Source organism: Haemaphysalis longicornis, unplaced genomic scaffold, assembly GCF_048455015.1.
Source record: "Haemaphysalis longicornis isolate Haplotype H1 unplaced genomic scaffold, Haemaphysalis longicornis Haplotype H1 scaffold_1, whole genome shotgun sequence".
NCBI classification, from domain to species: Eukaryota; Metazoa; Arthropoda; class Arachnida; order Ixodida; family Ixodidae; genus Haemaphysalis; species Haemaphysalis longicornis.
Window position 1 is genome coordinate 282,632,291 of NW_027526203.1, and position 17,617 is coordinate 282,649,907.

Here is a 17,617-nt window from a genome sequence, read left to right on the forward strand (position 1 = left end):
CGGCTTTTTTTCTGATTTCACGCTCAGCTCGGATGGTACATGTCACCAAGCCGTGGTCCGAGAACGCGACAGGAGTGACGGCGTAATCGATCACTAATGGCAACGCGTCCCCCGTCAAGTAAATCCGGTCGAGGCGGGCCTGTGACGTGCCTCGCCATCTAGTGAAGCGGGTGGTTGACCACCCACGCTGAAGGGCCACGTCAGCCAGGTCGCCCTCTCGAAGGACCGCTTTCAAAATCCGCGCTGACGCATCCACTACACCCTTAGCACCTGCTCTGTCGCTGGCGTTTACAACGCAGTTAAAGTCGCCCGCTAGGACAACACGGCCCGGGACCACTAGGATGTCCCGAATAGAAGAGAAGAAGTCGGTCCGCGCCTGCGTATCATTAGGCGCATAGACGCACACAAAGCGTGTAAGCTCCCCTCCCACCAGGACGTCGACGGAACAAAAGTGTCCGTCCTTCGCCAGCTCGCAGTCGATTACTGTTAAGAATTCGTGTTTCCGGATTAGAATTGCGGTACCACCCGCTCGGGTGGGTGTGAGGGTGTAAAAACACCAGAACTGGTGGCCGAAAAATCGTACAAAATTTTGAGCGTCCTCTCAAGAGGCAATTTTGGTTTCCTGTAAAAAGGCCACATCTATTTTTTTTTCATTCAGGAGGTCAACTAGCCAATGTTTCCTTTTCTGTGAGGTTAGACTTACCACATTTAAAGTGGCAAGCGTGACTGCGTTCTGGTGTGATGCCATGGTGTGAAAAGCGCTTACCGGTCAGGACGTCAAGTCCGTCCGTTAGTCGAGCTTCCTTCAGCGGTCGTTGACCCGGTATCTCCATGGCTTGGTTTGTTGGTGACTGCACCGCCGTGTTTCCCGCGTGCCTTCCGCCGCGTCTCAACTCCCGTGATGTTATCGGGTTTGCGCGATGCTGCGGCGGCCTTCGTCGGGAGCTCGTCGTCCGCGTCGTCACAGCTGGTCCCTCCTGGCTGGTCGCTCAGGAGGGCCGCCTCCTCTCCCTCAACGTCGGCGGGTTTCGCCTCCTCACTCCGCTGCTCGTCGTCCGCCGCGGGCTTGGCGTTGGTCAGGGAAGCTTCGCCACCCCACTCCGAGACCGTTTCCTTGAGTTCACGGGGCGCGCCGCTCTCGTGGGCCCCGTCGCTGACCATTTCTCTACTCACGCCCGGCATCGCTGGCGTCTCCTCCTTTTCCTTGCAAGGCGTTTGGGAAGGGGCCACTTGCTTCCTGTTGTTAGGGCGGCCTCGTTGTGGTTCCTTCTGCCTGCCGGTCGCCTCGGGGGGAAGGGGGCGAACGTCGTCGACGCTGCTGGCATTCTCCTCTGTCCCTTTTGTTCCCACCGACCTGTCGGCGGTAATCCCGGCTGCGAGGGGTGGGGGGCGGTGTGTCTCGTTTCCGTTCCCTCTCTCGGCGTGCGCGTTGGGCTCGGAGCTGACTGAGGGTCGGAGGCCGGACGGCTCGTTGTCTTCGCTCTTCTCTTCTCTCTTCCCCTCTGCCTCGTGTAGCTGGCCTGCTTCTTGCGCCGGAACGTCGGTGTTGACTGGAGGCGAAGGCACGTGCGGGGATGCCTGGAGAGGGGTTGGTGGGTGAGCGGCTGCCTCAGGTCCCTCGGTGCTCATCATCGCCGCCATGTCATCGGCGTCCATGTACTCCTCGAGATTCCTCGCGGGCGCTCTCTGCTTCGCTCTGGACGCGTACGACTGCGTGCAGTTAGTTTCGTGATGCCCGTAAGCGCGGCACGCGCGGCACCATGGAGTTGAGCAGCTTTTCCGATAGTGTCCGGTGTGGTAGCAACGGAGGCAGAGCGACGGCCGTCCGGGCACCTCGATTAGAATGGGGCAACCGTTGAGAGTCGCCTGATGAGGGATCGCCTCCAGGGATGTCGGGGTTGAGGGAATCACGTGGAAGATCCTCGTGGTGCCGGTCATGTGCGTGAGGCCGGATTTCTGCCACCCCTCACGAACCACTCTTTGCACTCGGCCAAAACGTTCGAACTGCCGGATGAGCAGCTCGTCTGGGACTTTTGGCGGTACCCAGTGCACCCTTACCGCGATTTCTCGGCGGTTGGGGTTGATCACAAGGCACCGCCTACCTTTCACCGTGATCTCCGTGCGTGCTGCCAGCTCCTCCATGTCCGCTTCCGATGTGAATGTCACCATCCATACGTGATTAAACTGAAAGGGACCGAGGCATTCGATCTTCTGTAGGTCCGTGATGTCACGAAGTGTGGACGTGAAACCTTCCACTCTGAAAGGCCGTGCAGACGGGTCTCCATGCAGAAACAGGGAGTTTTCGGACATCTTTCCGGTGGGAAGCGGCGGCAGTAGGGTTAGGTAGGCAGCCGAGGCGGACGGTGCCGGCGGGTCCCGGGGAAACCTGTCCGACGCGAGTGCGTCGCCTACTCGTGGGGAGCTTTCTCTCGACATGACCGTCCCCGTCGGTGGCTGAGAGGGGACTGAAGCCACGGACGCGACGCTGATATCAGTGTTAGTAACGCGCCTTATATCTTTAACGCATTCAAACTACGTCGTCAGCGGCGTGCGTTGGCGACTCAGCGGCGTTATAGCGGCTTGATAACTGCGTGGTGTACACGTGATACTACAAACCCGCTAGTTCTGCATTCTCTCACGTGACTGGGCTGTCCTGCAACAACCCTTAACGGTCCACTTTAGCGACCACATGGCGGTCGTAATGACCGTCGCATACAACGACAACACAAACAAGTGCTGAAATAAATACTGTCGTTTCACTTTACTTTGCGTGTGTGTGTGTGTGTGTGTGTGTGATTACATTCCCTCTCGAACATCTCTCGAACATACACGTTAATTCACCAAGATTTCCGCAGAGGGACAAACGAGGCGTGTTAAGCCGAACGTGATCACGAGGGGTGTTAATGTAACTAACGGGCAAAATGCCACCAAACCTCAACAAACTCCCCCTCATAGCATCACCCCGTGCTTCGCACTTCCTCATACTCCCCTTCGGGGAAATGCGGGGGAATTTTTTTACCAGGCATTTTTGTTGGCGCGTACTACACACACAAGATACGCCATTTACTTTTCGCCACTGCAAAATCGCAAACTACGAAGCGCCCGTTCATGCTAGACGTCACATTCTCAATTGATTTATATAAATTTTGTCTGATAAACAGTACACACCCTGCCGACGTGCCATCCGCGTGCCAAACACACGCGTTATACTGCTCCCTGAAACGCTGCACCATATCCTCCGTCTGATGCTCACTCTCTATCTTTGTCTCTTGCACTACTAAGATGTCCAATCCCTGCTCTATTGCGAGCCTATACAGTTGACTCTGCCTTCTTATTGAACTTAGCCATCGGACTTCAAGCGTTGCTACACGCATGGCCTATCAAGATGAAGCATATTATAGCAGCTTCGGACGGAGCACGCAAGGATTACCTTTGTTTATGCGTCGTACAAAGTGCTCCTTCAGACAATGTTCAAGTCTTTGGTGGGACACCTCTCGGAAGAGGCGGCAAACGTTCGCCGAGGACACGATTTTTTTCCTATGCATTTCCACTCTTTCTCGAGTTGCCGGAGACGCTGTGGCCTAGGCACATCGTCACTGCTGTCCCTCCCACGTTTTGCCGAGGCTTCTTGCAGTTCCATGGCCACCGTGCCGACACCCCTTGCGGTTGCTGACGTCCCGTTGTCGTTTTTGGAGCCGTCCTCGGTGACTGCTACTGGCGCGTCTGCAGCAGCGGCCGCTGACGTTGACGAGTGGGTCCCAGGAACACCAGTGTCCTTACATTCATCCTTGCTCGACCCTTCAGTCGTAATATTTGTTTGGGGCTGCTCCGCTGCGGGTTTCTTCGATGCACCCCCCCAAGTCGTTCTTCTCAACGACCGAAGTTGCAGTCAACTCCGCCTCCTCTTCGTCCATCAGGTGCTCGCTCCGGTCTTCATCGTTACCGCATCCGACAGCTCTCACGTAGGTCCGGGTACATTCCGCCTGTTCATGCCCATTTGGGCACTCTGCATTCTCCCCTGATATGCCCAGCTGTATGACAACGCAGGCACACCGGGGCCCTACCTGGAACCACTACTAGAGCCTTGCCTTTTCCGAGCGGTACCTGGTGAGGCAGTGAGTCCGGGACGACACCCTCCCTGAGCACAAGCCGGAACACACAAGTCGTTAAATCGGCGGTCTCGAAGTCCGCCGCTCTCCAGCGGTCACTTGCAACGTCTTTCACTTCGCCATACATAGTGAAGGCCCGGCGAATTGCTTTGTTTTAGATGTAGAAGGAAACCCAATGCAGCTTCACTCGCAACTCCTGCTTGTTTGAATCGATGACCAAACACGTAGTACGGTCCTTGACGTCCAGCTTTCCTTCTGCCAGCAGCTTCTTCGCCTCGTCGCTCCGAATGTTGACCAGCCGAACGTGCGACATCTGATAAGCTCTAATGCCGCCCACTTCTTGGATAACGCCCAAGTCTTTCAGCGGTTGCCGGAAATCGTCTATCCTGTACGGCCGGCACGTATTATCGCAGTGTAAAACAACTGCTAGACTCATTGCTTCTCCTGATGGCAGTGGTGGCAAAACGATCCTGTAATCCTTGGGCACAGAAATACACGAGATAGTACCACGACCGGCATCGGCCTCTATCGCTGCTCCTTCGGGGCCAGCCATTCTGCGACTGCTCCTGACGGAAGCCGGAAACAGAATCCGTTTGGGCTACAACCGTGAGTTAGTGCCCGCGAGAGTCAAACGGCTTACTCCCTCGCCCTTAACGGTGCGGAGTACCTTAGGATGTCCCCATGTGCGTCCACGTCCATCCGCGCGCACACCACCATCAAGCGAAAATCAAGCGAAATTAGATTTGAGCCGTGAGTTGCAGTTTCATTTAGGGAATAATCAAGGTGCAACTCACGGCTCAAATCGAATGAAGGTCGGGGCGCAAATCGGATGTCACTCGGGGCGCAACTTGGATGTCATTTCGAGTCCCCGTACTCGGCACCCTCGCCATCATCCACGGAGTGGAGATGCTGCCATTTTTTTTTTTTTGCTTCTCGCCTCAATCAGAAAAGCGGCAGCCACGGCCGGGAATCGAACCCGCATCCTCGTGCCCAGCAGCACAATGCCTTAGCCACTGAGCCACTGTGGCGGGCGACTTGTCTTACTTAGTGAACAAGGAACCCGTATGCGGTTCCGAAACGTCAAATATATTTTTATATATGGTCAGTGTTCACCCGCCGCGGTGGCTCAGTGGCTAAGGCGTTGTGCTGCTAAGCACGAGGACGCAGGCTCGATTCCCGGCCGCGGCGGACGCTTTTCTGATGGATGCGAAAAGTAAAAACGTCAGTGTATACGAAAATTTGGTGCACGTTAAAGATCCACAGGAGGTCAAAATTAATCCGGAGCCCTCCACTACGGCGCGCCTCATCGCCTGCGTTGCGTCGGCGCGTTAAACCCTAGAATCAAATCAAAATCAATGGCCAGTGTTCGCTTTTCTTTTCAACGTTCTAATGCCTGACCAAATGACATTTCGTCGAACCTTTGGTGTGCTACGTCCCTGCCCAACTTTTCTGTGTAGGGTCATTAACCTTGTATCTATATTTTGTTGGAACAACGTTATCCTAGCTACTTGTCCAGTCTGACTGGTATTCATTGCTGAAGTGCCCCGGATGTACAGCCGAAAGGAGAACAAAAGAAGACATGTTAGGCTGAAATCACGGGATTTTTTTTAATCCTTTCTGGGTAGTGTGTAGTGTTAAAAAGTATGGTATTATTTCTTTCCGTACACTGGTCGGTTTCAGGGACACAGAAGGCGGTCGCATAAATGAAGAGGGGGTGAAAGTTATTCTTTGCGGCCCTTCCAACATGTTTTCCATATTCTACTACCTGTCTGCCTCACTTCCCTTTTTTGAGCCGTTAACCGTTATATCTACTTCGCTGAGTAGATATGTGCCTCAAAAAAAAAACAAAAATAAACGTGGAAGTTCATTTTATCGCACGTATGACGAACTTCCCTGTGTGTCGAACCGGCCTATGACGAATGCCACCCCTTACGAATCGCCCTATTATCAATCGGCTTGCGACGAAACGCCATGGGACGAACGGGCCGTATCCCATGTCAAGCGTACCGAGCTCTCCGCAGTCACGCCCATTTGGTGCAGTTTGCGGCAAGTGCTCATATAATAATAACCTTTCTCGCTGCGCTATACGTAAAAAGATTGCACCAGCAATAAGCGCCGCAACTTTAAGCTTGGTTATACTATTTGCCGCCGAACAGCTGCCATCGGAAATTACTAAAAGAAGAATCCCCCAGTGCGCTCGAAAAGCTGCGCACTAGCCGTAAGGCAGCAGCAGTCAAATAACTAGCCTGCGTACAACGTCAGCGCTCGCTGCGCATCAGTTATGAGACAGAACAATGAGGTCCTTAATTAAACAATCTTAGAGGCGTTTCCCACTCCCTCCTTCCGCTGCACACGCCCGACAGCCACGTTATACAGAACAAAACTGTTGGGACAAAGGCAGCGCCGAGCAAATAACGAGAAACGAAACAGGGGAAGCCGGACTCTGTTGGGGAATAAAGGTGGACACAATGCCAAATTATGAGGGCTTCCGCGTCGTGCACGCCGTGAGGACGACAAAAAAGTAGAAAAGTGCGTGCTTAACAAGGACGGCTTCTTTTCGCCTGCCATTGAGCGCGCGCTGGGCCGGAGGTAATTAAGGGCACCGCGGCAATGCGAACGAAGGAAGCTCAGCTTGTATTAAGAGATGGCGACGAGCTCCAGACGGGAGACGTGTTGCCTGTGTAGCCTCCACAAGGGTCCTTGAAATACCGGCATCCTTTAACAGTTATAACAAAATTACAGGCAAAATTCACCTCGCGTGATTGTCTTTAAGTACAGGAAGCATTCTTTGCAAGGGTTCCTGGATTCGTCAAGGAAATGAACCCTGTAGTACTTGAAGTTCGTGTAGTGTCTGTGTCTTCATGCGTTTTCAGGTGGGTGCGTCGCCCTTCTTACTCCAGAAGCTACTGTTATGACGAATTGGAGCGCGCTTGTGGTAGGAGGCCAGAAAACGCAGTCTTTGAAATCGGGAGTAAAGAATGCTTCATATTAAAATTTGTGTTTGGCGCTCTTTCCCATGTCGGCCTTGCGCCAATAAAATCAAACCATCATCATCATGCTTCATATTAAAAGGAAAGCACTCAGATTCTTTTAAACACACTTCGAGGTTCCCGCCGCGGTGGCTCAGTGGCTAAGGCGTTGCGCTGCTGAGCACGAGGTCGCGGGTTCGATTCCCGGCCGCGGCGGCCGCTTTTCTGATGGAGGCGAAAAGCAAAAACGTCCATGTGTGCGAGATTTCGGCGCACGATAAAGGTCCCCAGGTGGTCAAAATTAATCCGGAGCCCTCCACTACGGCGCGCCTCATCGCCTGCGTTGCGTCGGCGCGTTAAACCCCACAATCAGATCAGACACTTCGAGGTTGCCTACAGGCCTCATCAATAATGCACTAGAGCGCTCTGCTCCATTCTAGTACGGCATGATTTGCGAGAGGGTCGTAGGTTCAATCCACCCTTCCTTCGAGCAACTATTCCTATACATGAAGCGGTAGCAAAAAGCTAGTAAACTATAAAGAGACCAATGGCGTGAAATAGCCTGCATCTGAAGAGTTAAAAAAGACTGTTTTAGGGGGAACAGAGTTCGATTGGAAATTTGAGCTGCAAATACGTATTTAACGCGGGATCAATTCTTTCGCTACCATGACGGGCGTAGCATCAAGGGTTGCGCATGCGGAATTCGTCCACAGAAATTTGGTAATTTGTTATTTAGAAGTTATGTACACCAAAAATAATGGAGTATGCATTGGGCCATGCATGGCGGCACTGTTAAGGGAGCGCTACCTTGTCATGCTTGAGTGACAGGAAACTTGAATCGGGCATTACATAACGAGGACGGTAAATATGTGATGCTATGTGGATGACTATTTTGTCTTTTTAAGGCGGAAGCCTTAGGTTTCAATGTTTTAAGCACGCTCGTTGTGAGGTGCAGACAACCGGTGGCACAAAAAAAGTTGACCTTGCGGTCAGAACATCTTGCTCCGTGGTCAGAACGAACGTGAGCCGGGAATCGCGCGCCGGCAGAGGGAAGCAGCAGCGCCCAACGAGGCTAGGCCGAATACCACAAACATAGTTGGTGTTGGTAGGCTGCTGCCACATGTTATCCGCTTTCAGAGGTGAAAGTAGCGACGGAAGCGAACAGTACGCTGCTGGCGATGACGAGCGAGCAAAACGACCTTCGGAGGCTGCTGTCCAGGCGACTCGTCAAGTGGTGAGGGACGCGGCCGGAAAAGTTCAACAAAACCTTCAACAGCAGATCAGCAAAAGGCTCAAGTAGGTTTTCGCCTTCACGTCCTTAGGTAGTTCGAAGCATCCCCCCTAATTTTAAAATATGATAAGGCTAGGTTTGATTCGGTTGTAAACCAGGTCATGTTGCTGAAAGCCAAAGAAAGATTGAAGCAAGTAAGAAAGCCTCTTGGGCGCTATCTTGGTATGGTGGAGCCCAGAGAAAGACAAAAATAGGGTCCCGTCTCACTATGCACGCCTTGTGAAGTTCGAGATTTCGAAGCAGTGCTAGCACACAGGACAAGAACAGTCAAACGGTGTCGCCTGGGACTACGAGAGGGGCAGTGGACGGCCGCTCGCACAACTGTCTGTCATATTCACCAATGCACGCAGTATTGTTAACAAACACGATTCATTGTCATCCGCAATAGATACTTGTTCTGCGCATATTATCGCACTCACAGAAACTTGGCTGTCTCCGGATATACAAAACTCTGAAATCTTTGAAGAAGCGTCCCACTTTAACATATATCGATACGACCGCACTACGTCCCGTGGTGGTGGCGCACTTCTGGCAATTTCTAACAAAATTCCTTCTTCGAGCGTATCAGTCAGCAGCAATCTCGAAATCATATGGGCCTCAGGAACAGTTGGTCATCGCCAATTCATTCTTGGCGTGTGCTATAGATCCCCGTCCTTTTCCACCAATTTTAAAAATGAACTGCATGACGTCCTTAATGAGATTACTACCCGGTTCCCTACATCACCCGTCATACTTTTAGGCGACTTCAACTACCCCAATATAACATGGAATACTAATCCTCCCACGTTAACTCCGTTTTCAACCGAATCGCAAGGATTCTTGGACATGTGTTCCACCTTTTCACTCACCCAGGTTGTTTCCGAGCCAACCAGGCTATCACCTACCGCATCAAACACACTAGACTTAGTTCTAACAACTACCCCTGATCTCATCTCTGCTGTAACTTGCTTTCCTGGAATCAGCGACCATCTACTGCTTAACTTTCATATAAAAGATTCCGTCCCCGAACGCTCCAAAAACGCAAAACTGTTTTCGACTACAACAGAGCAAACTTTAACGCAATAAGTACTGAACTCGATGCATTTACAGCCGTTTTCTTGAGCAACTTCGACAATAACTCACTACAATCCAACTGGGACGCATTCGAAAACAAAGTGCATGAACTAATCGAAAAATATATTCCAAAGCGAGTCATTACCACGCATTCTCACGCACCATGGTATAACATTCATATCAAACGGTTATCGAACTAGAAGAAGCGTCTCTATTCCGCAGCTAAACGATCACCTTCCAGCTTGCGTTGGAATGCGTACAAGACCGCAACTGAAGCATATCTTGCAGCTATCAAAACGGCGAAAGAAAATTTTCTGTCTAACGTCCTTCCATCGATGCTTGCTTCAAATGTAAAAAAATTTTGGCGGACCATTAACCCTCCTTCTTATGATACTATTGCCTTGCATGATTCATCTGACAAACCCATCCCCAACAATCTCTGTGCAGCACTTCTCAACGAAACATTTATCAGCAATTTTTCGTCTGATTCTTCGAAGGAAATTCCCCCAACACAAGCATTTAATTATGAATCTACACCTCCAGTACGAATAGATGTATCTGGTGTCTCTAAGCTCATCGACGGGTTGAACAACTCGTCATCTCCCGGCTTTGATGGTATTAACACCAAATTTCTGAAAAACACTAGCGCATATTGTTCAGTTCTATTAACAAAAATATTCCAACAGTCTTTGGACACGGGTACGCTTCCTAAACAATGGAAAATAGGGAAGGTGATTCCACTCTTTAAATCAGGCAGCAAAACCTCTCCTTTAAATTATCGCCCTATTTCTCTCACCAGTAACTGTTGCAAAATATTAGAACACATCATTTACAGTAACTTGGTTAATTTTCTTGAGTCTAACTCATTTTTTTCCGCAGCTCAACATGGATTCCGTAAGTCATACTCGTGTGAAACCCAACTAATATGTTTTACTCACAAATTGCACCAAATCTTAGATCGATCATCTCATGCCGATTGCATCTTCTTAGATTTTTCAAAAGCGTTTGACAGGGTTTCACATAGATTGCTGCTTCATAAACTAAAAGGCTTAAATATGGACGATACCTTGTTAAAATGGATAGAATTTTTTCTTACTAATCGTTCTCAGTTTGTTGTTGCTAATCAATATTGTTCTGGTTTTAGTCACGTTGCATCTGGCGTTCCACAGGGATCGGTGCTTGGGCCGCTACTGTTCCTTGTTTATATCAACGAATTGGCTAGTCTTTTAAACTCTAATGTTCTTCTATTTGCAGATGATTGTGTTATTTTTCGTGAAACAATTAGTGACAATGACACCACCATATTACAGTCTGACCTTAATGCTGTTGCTAACTGGTCCAAAGCCTGGTCAATGGAACTTAACATTAAGAAATGTAAAGTAATGCGTATTTCCCGCACCAAGACTGTCCCACCACCCTTATATCTTAACAGTGTCCAATTAGAATCCGTTACATCTTATAAATACCTTGGCATCCACATTACTACTAACTTAACCTGGAACCTTCACACCGAATATGTAATTAGTAACGCAAACCGCATGCTCGGTTACTTACGTCGTAGTTTCTATAAGGCGCCATCGCAACTTAAACTAATGCTCTACAAAACACTTATACGTTCCAAACTGGAATACGCATGCTCGGTATGGGACCCAAGTAAGGATAAACTTAAAAATTCCCTAGAACTTAATCAAAATAACTCAGTTAGGTTTATTCTGTCCAACTATAATAGAACAGCCAGTATTACTGCCATGAAATCTAACCTTGCCCTCCCGTCTCTGTCATCACGCCGTCAAATTTCCCGACTAACTCTTTTTCACAAACTGTATCACCACCATAGTTCTGCATGACCAGTTTATCGCTGCACCCCATTATCGATCTGATCGTATCGACCACAGCCACAAAGTTGGAATTGGCATTTGCAACACCCAGCATTTCTTTCACTCTTTCTTGCCCAAGACTAGTAGGGAATGGAATCACCTTCCTTCTAGTGCTGTATCTATTACTGATAACGAACAGTTCCGAAATTTTATTGCTCGAATTGTATAAATAGTATAACGTCTATAGATCTGTATAATCTGTAAAAATTGTACGAATCTGTAACTTCTCTTCTCTTGTTATGACTGTGAGTTGCTGTTTTTTTTTCTCGTTGATCTAGCTAATATTGTATAATTAGCTTATATTGTACTTCATTTTTTCCTTGTTTGTTTACCTGTATTCTACCCCCACTCCCCTCTGTAATGCCTTTGGCCTTGAGGGTATCATAAATAAAAATAAATAAAATAAATAATAAAAATAAAAATAAAATCCGTGCGTTAGCACTGTTTCGAATTCTGAACCATAACTCAGTTTGTTAAGTTGTCTGTAACGCCAGGAAAAAATATGGGGGAAACGGAGAAAAGAAATAGGAGGATAAATGGTTTTTTTCGAACAAAAAGGCATCGTTCGACGTCGTACAAAATCCAAGAGGACTATGAAACATGTGGTCTTTCAGATGAAACAAAAATCTACAGCATTTAATGTATTTTAATGAAGACACTAAACTTACTTAAAATTTCTGTGCAATGCTTGCTACCTAGTTAAGCCGAAAAGTTCCCTTTGAAAAGAAAAAAATTTACTCAATTGTCGCCAGTTTTCTTTTAATAGAAAAATCAATCTGTAGGCACTTTTTGCGGTGAAATAAGACGTCGCCCTTCTAGCTGAACCGACTGAAAGTACCGCAAGTGCCATTTAGAATGATGAGACATTCACACGTGGATAAGCAAAGCACTCAGCACTGCACGAAAACGAATGAACAAACTACTCGTCTTTAGAACACGAAGGAATAACTATTCATGCAAGCATATAGGTTAATTATGGCGCAAGCCGTAACACGCTTGTGAGGCGGCTACAATACAGAGTAGCTTGCAAACAACTTGTGAACGGTAAGGCAGACCACAGTATCTATTCATGTGGATCTGCTGCTGAGCACTGCTTAGGAGATGTGGGATGTTGGTCTTGCACCCAAAGTCGTCCTCGGCACCGTTTTTTAGCAGCAGAGCTGCTTAAGCTTCTAGTTGCGCCCTCGCGGAACTTCCCTTTTACCTCGTGACGAGCTATGGGATGGTGCGCTGGGTAGCTCCGACACGGGCGTTCAGATCGCCTTGGTGGAACCAGCTGCAGTCGTCGCCGCCGACCGCTAACCGGCGGCCACCACGCTTCACTAACCCCAATTACTCAATAAAAGCTTTAACATTTACCTTGGCTTTAACACGAAAGTGTTTTATGCCCGGGTACACAAAGATATCAGTGGCGACATATCCGTCACGAAAGTGACGTCGCCAGAAAAAGCGCAATTGACGCTGTAGCGCCCGGATTCGAACTCATTCTCTTTCGGGCCCTCTCGCCGCAACGGGAGGTACCTGGCGCTCTACCGACTGCGCTATTAGCAGAGACGTGAGCAGCTGTACAAACGCGTCTTATGTCCTTCCCTATGACTCATTCAGATGGTGCTGCCCTCTAGGAGACGCGAAGCGAACTAGCGCATCATGACGCTTATGAGCGCCGAAAGTTGGCGTCTCGATGCCAGCGCCTTAAAGGGTGGTTTCTTCTTCGTCCGGCAAGTCGGACCCGACATGTCGGGTCCGACTTGTCGGCCCGCCACGCGAGTTTGTGTCGGGCGGCCGTTTTCTTTTGCGTTCGGGAGCAGGACCCCGACAGCAGTGTCGGGCCAAACACGTCACTTGAATCGAATATTGTGATTGGTTCGTCCGACCTTATAGTACTTTTTGTTTACGCTCAAACAGCTATTGTGGTAATTTGAGAAAATTTGAGTTTATTTCCCTCAGCATGGCGAGAATGTTGATCTCGCTAGACTTATCAGCCAGCAGCCGTAACGTTTATGTAGACGCAAGCGCGTTGGAGAGCTTCCCATAAACCGGTGCATGCCCCGCGATGCGGCAGCTTGGCTCGGGCAGGGTCACTCTGGCTCGGGTTATGAAGCGGCGACGGCGCAAAATATATTCTTCCCGTTTTTTCCAAATCTCATGCGGCAAGACTGTTCTTTGAAGCATAACCGCTCTCCCAGCGATGTAACATGCGTCCACGTACGTAGCAGCGCTCTATGATTACGCAGAAACAAGCCCTCGATCGTTCAGCGCATCGCATTCTGATACGGTCTATTTGCGTCGTTGCGGCAACTGTTAGCGCTTCTTTCGTCAACTGCAATGAGCGCTGGTATTTTAAATTCTGCGATGCAGGGTACAAAATTTTGGTATGGGAATATCGGCAGCATTTTGCGATTACGCGCCTGTGGAACTACGGCAGCCAGCAATCGTATTTAGTAACTGGCAAAAACCGGAATAGTTCCACCGACCGGCGCCGCGGTGTTTTCTTTTCTTTTAAGTACGAATGCACTTTATAAGCGACCCCAAACCTTCCACCGCCGGCGGCGGCGGCGGCGGCGGCGGCGTCCGCAGTCCTCCTCTCCCTAGCAACGGCGTGGAGTGGAGAGGAGCGTCGGTAGCAACGGCGCGGTGACGTCACTTCACCACGTGACCGCGCTCGCTCCGCCTCCTCGCCGTGGCTGCGCGGGTGCGCGCCGCTCCCCGCACCGCTCCTCGCGCCGTGACGTCATGGTATGACGTCACAGCGCGCCTCCTCTCCCCAGCAGCTGCCGCGCGCCTCTCTCTCCACCGTGACGTCACACTCTCCCCTCTCCCCCTCGCTCGGCTGCAGCTGCCGTGCGCCGCTGTCCCTCTCCCCTTGCGCTCGCCTCCTCTCTCAGCCACCTGGCTCGGCGCGGCGTACCCCCCTATATATGCAGCGATAAACTGCCAGACCTCCGTGGGTCGGCTCGCGCGCGCTCACGGGCGAATGCCAACGGATTTTAACTTTACTCCCCCTCATAGCATCACCCCGTGCATTCGCACTTAACCATGTTCACCCTCGGGGAAATGCTTGGGAGTTTTTTTTTTTTAATGGCGATGCCGGCTTTGATCTTTGTGTTCTACAACGAGATCACCTTTTCTGGACGACTGTACGAAGGCTCCCATCCAGGTCAACAGTTTTACTTAGTAAATAACTTCCACAGAAAACACAGCTAGGCACATTTAACGCTTTGCTGCATGTTTCAAGTACATTTGTTTACAGTTAATTATGCTGATTCCGACACTACAGATTTTGTTTGCAAATTAGCACAGGCTTAGAACCTGGTCCGGGGTTTGTAAAAACAGGCGTCTATACACGTCTGCATATGGTGGCCATATACCAGAACGCATGAGCGATTCATACAGAAGAATGGAAGTTTTTTTTTATCCCTCACAGGAGCAGGCCAGTCCCACCACCTGCACTTACTGGGGGTACCAGCCGTCTGGCCAAATTAATTTCAAAAAATTAATTCACATACTGCCTCCCACCCTCCCCGCTCCTTTCTTGCAGCCTGGATTACTGCTTGTTCATCAGATTGGAGTGAATAGCTGGCATTCTCCTCCTACTTCTAATGGTCCCCATGGTAGTGCCCTTGGTCTTTCCTTTAAATTTTCTGTAATGAATTATTTCCATTGTAAATGAGCCTAGACCGATTTCGCCATTATACTGGCAATTTCACTATTTCTTATAATATCCCCTCCTGGAGTCATGTATGGGCTACGGGGTTAAAACCGGATGACTGCAGTCTCCCTTGATATCATCAACAAAAAGAGTCCACTCACACTTTTTTACCCTTTTTCAGGAAAACTTGCCCCAAGCTCACAAATGTACTCGTCTAGCTATTGTATAAACTAGCAACTTGAGCTGAAATCACATATAAAAACCAATGTTTCCTCATCTTGTCATGAAGTCGGTTTTATAAAGCATAAACTCGCCGATACTGCAGCAAAGTAGGCTTTAATAAAGTAGGGTACTTTTGTACCCTACTTTAATTTGATAGAAACTTCAGTATGCCTGCACAGTCTCAGACCCCTATAGAGGAAATAATATCGAATTGGTTGAAAAGGCTCTAAGAAAGGCTGTTGACTTTATTTATTCTAAATATAATTGAACAAATTCTCTTTGTGAGATCATATAAGCTTATGGAATTCGAATATTAGTCAAGGAGAAAGTTTTTGCATCTTACATTTCTTCACTGTTCAGAATTCTAACTATGGTCACACGGATTCTGTTAATGAGCTCATGCAAACTGGTGCGATTGAAACATTAGGAAAAAAAGAAGTCTTAATGCCTTAAATTTTTTGCTGTTGTTATTCTACAAACTTGGCCTAGATACAAGACCACGACATACTTCAAAATAATATTCATCATTACCATTTTCATTCTTTCACCCGTTCTACACACCGGTTGAAATTTTTTTTTCCCCACATGTATTATCGACTGGAGTCATGTGTGGGCTACGGGGTTAAAACCGGATGACTGCAGTCTCCCTTCATATCATCAACAAAAAGAGTCCTCTCACACTTTTTTACCCTTTTTCAGGAAAACTTGCCCGAAGCTCAGAAATGTACTCGTCTAGCTATTGTATAAACTAGTAACTTGAATACATAGAAGCAAATGTTTAGTTTATTTTAACCTTTTGTTCTTTCTCATTGCTGCCACATGTAGTATGCTGAACTGCTGGTATCTATGATCTTGTTCACACCTTTATGCCCCTCGCGAGAGGGGCACACCTTTATGCTCGCGATCGCGAGCCGAACTTCGACACATCAAACAGATAACAGCACGGCGTACACACTTGATATGAAAAACTTGCACTGTACACAAGCGCTGACCGCCACTGCGCGTTGCTTTCACTCACAGTGACCGTATTTTGAACGTTATCGATGATCCAAGCGCGGAGACCGACCTTGACAGCTCGGAGCGCGCGAGAGCGGGGCCACGATGAATTTGGACTTATCGGTCGTCTCGCGCTAGCGATGAGCGCGACGAGCGTATCTTTACACACTTGATAGAGAACGAAAACACGTCGCACCACTCTGCAGACGCTGGTACTGGTGCCTTTTCTGCTTCGGCTCCACACAAAGCGCGAACATTTGAAATAGACCAACGATAAACGCGTATCGCAGTACCGACTCAGGACCGCGGTGGTCTGTCGTAACTTCTGCAAGTGCTTGTTGTTTTGATATCACAATCAAGTTGTGCGACGCACACCGTCCCCGCAGCTCATGGAGGAAAGCCGCAGCTCGCCGCCGCCATGTTGGCGAAAACCGATGGGCGGAGCCAACTCGAGTCGGATGGCCGAGCCGGACGGCTCAGCCGGATGAATTCGCTCGCCGAGCGAATTCGGCCTCGGCGTCCAACTTGGCCCGACAGGGCCTCTCCGACAGGGCACGACAGGCCCAGTCGGACCATGTCGGGCTCAGTCGGATAAGAAGAAACCACCAAGCGCCTTGGTGCACGGGGGACGCGCGTGAATTGAGGCACCGTCCGCTGTGGCGTTGTTCGCATGACCGTTGGGCTCCCAGCTGCTGTTTCTGTGCATTTCATTGTTGGTTTTGTTGTCCCGGAATAAACCTGCTTTTTTTTTTTCTTGCGTGTCGGCGCCACTTCGTCTGGCGGGGTTAGGCTCGCGAACCCTTCGCACATGAAGGAGGTTCCTTTAACATTCAACTGCTCCTGTGAAGGGCCCTTTCACTTTCGGGTTTTACCGATTCCCACAAAAGAGGGATCAATCACAATTTTTGGTCTCTTTCTCTCTCCAGCCTTGCACCACTAGTGCAAGCTGCGCCAATTTTTTTAGCATCTTTCTTCTAATCAAACTTGCGGCAGCATTACCAAATAAATTGGAATAACGAGTAAACTGGCATAAAGACTCGCAATTTTACTTTGTACTTAACATTTCGTGGGCTGAGAGAAATTATACTTGCTTGCGAAGTCAACGTTGAAGTGAAAGCTACTTTAAAGCAAAGCAAACTTCACCGCAATTCACCTCGTCCTTTCGTCGGTAGTTATAATTTTTCTTTATAATTTTTATAATTTATAATTTTTCTCGTGTCTCTCGATTATTCAAAACTGCCTTCCACCAATAATCTCCCTTTACGCTACTATAACGGTTTATTAAATATGGCTTTCGACGGGCCGAAGCTACACCTGGGCTTTTGGGGCGCGCCGTAGTGGAGAGCTCCGAATCAACTTCCACCACCTCGGGATCTTTAACTAGCGTCGATGTCGTAACACGCGGGCGTCTTCGCCTTTGCCGCCATCCGAAGTGCAGCCACCGCGAACCC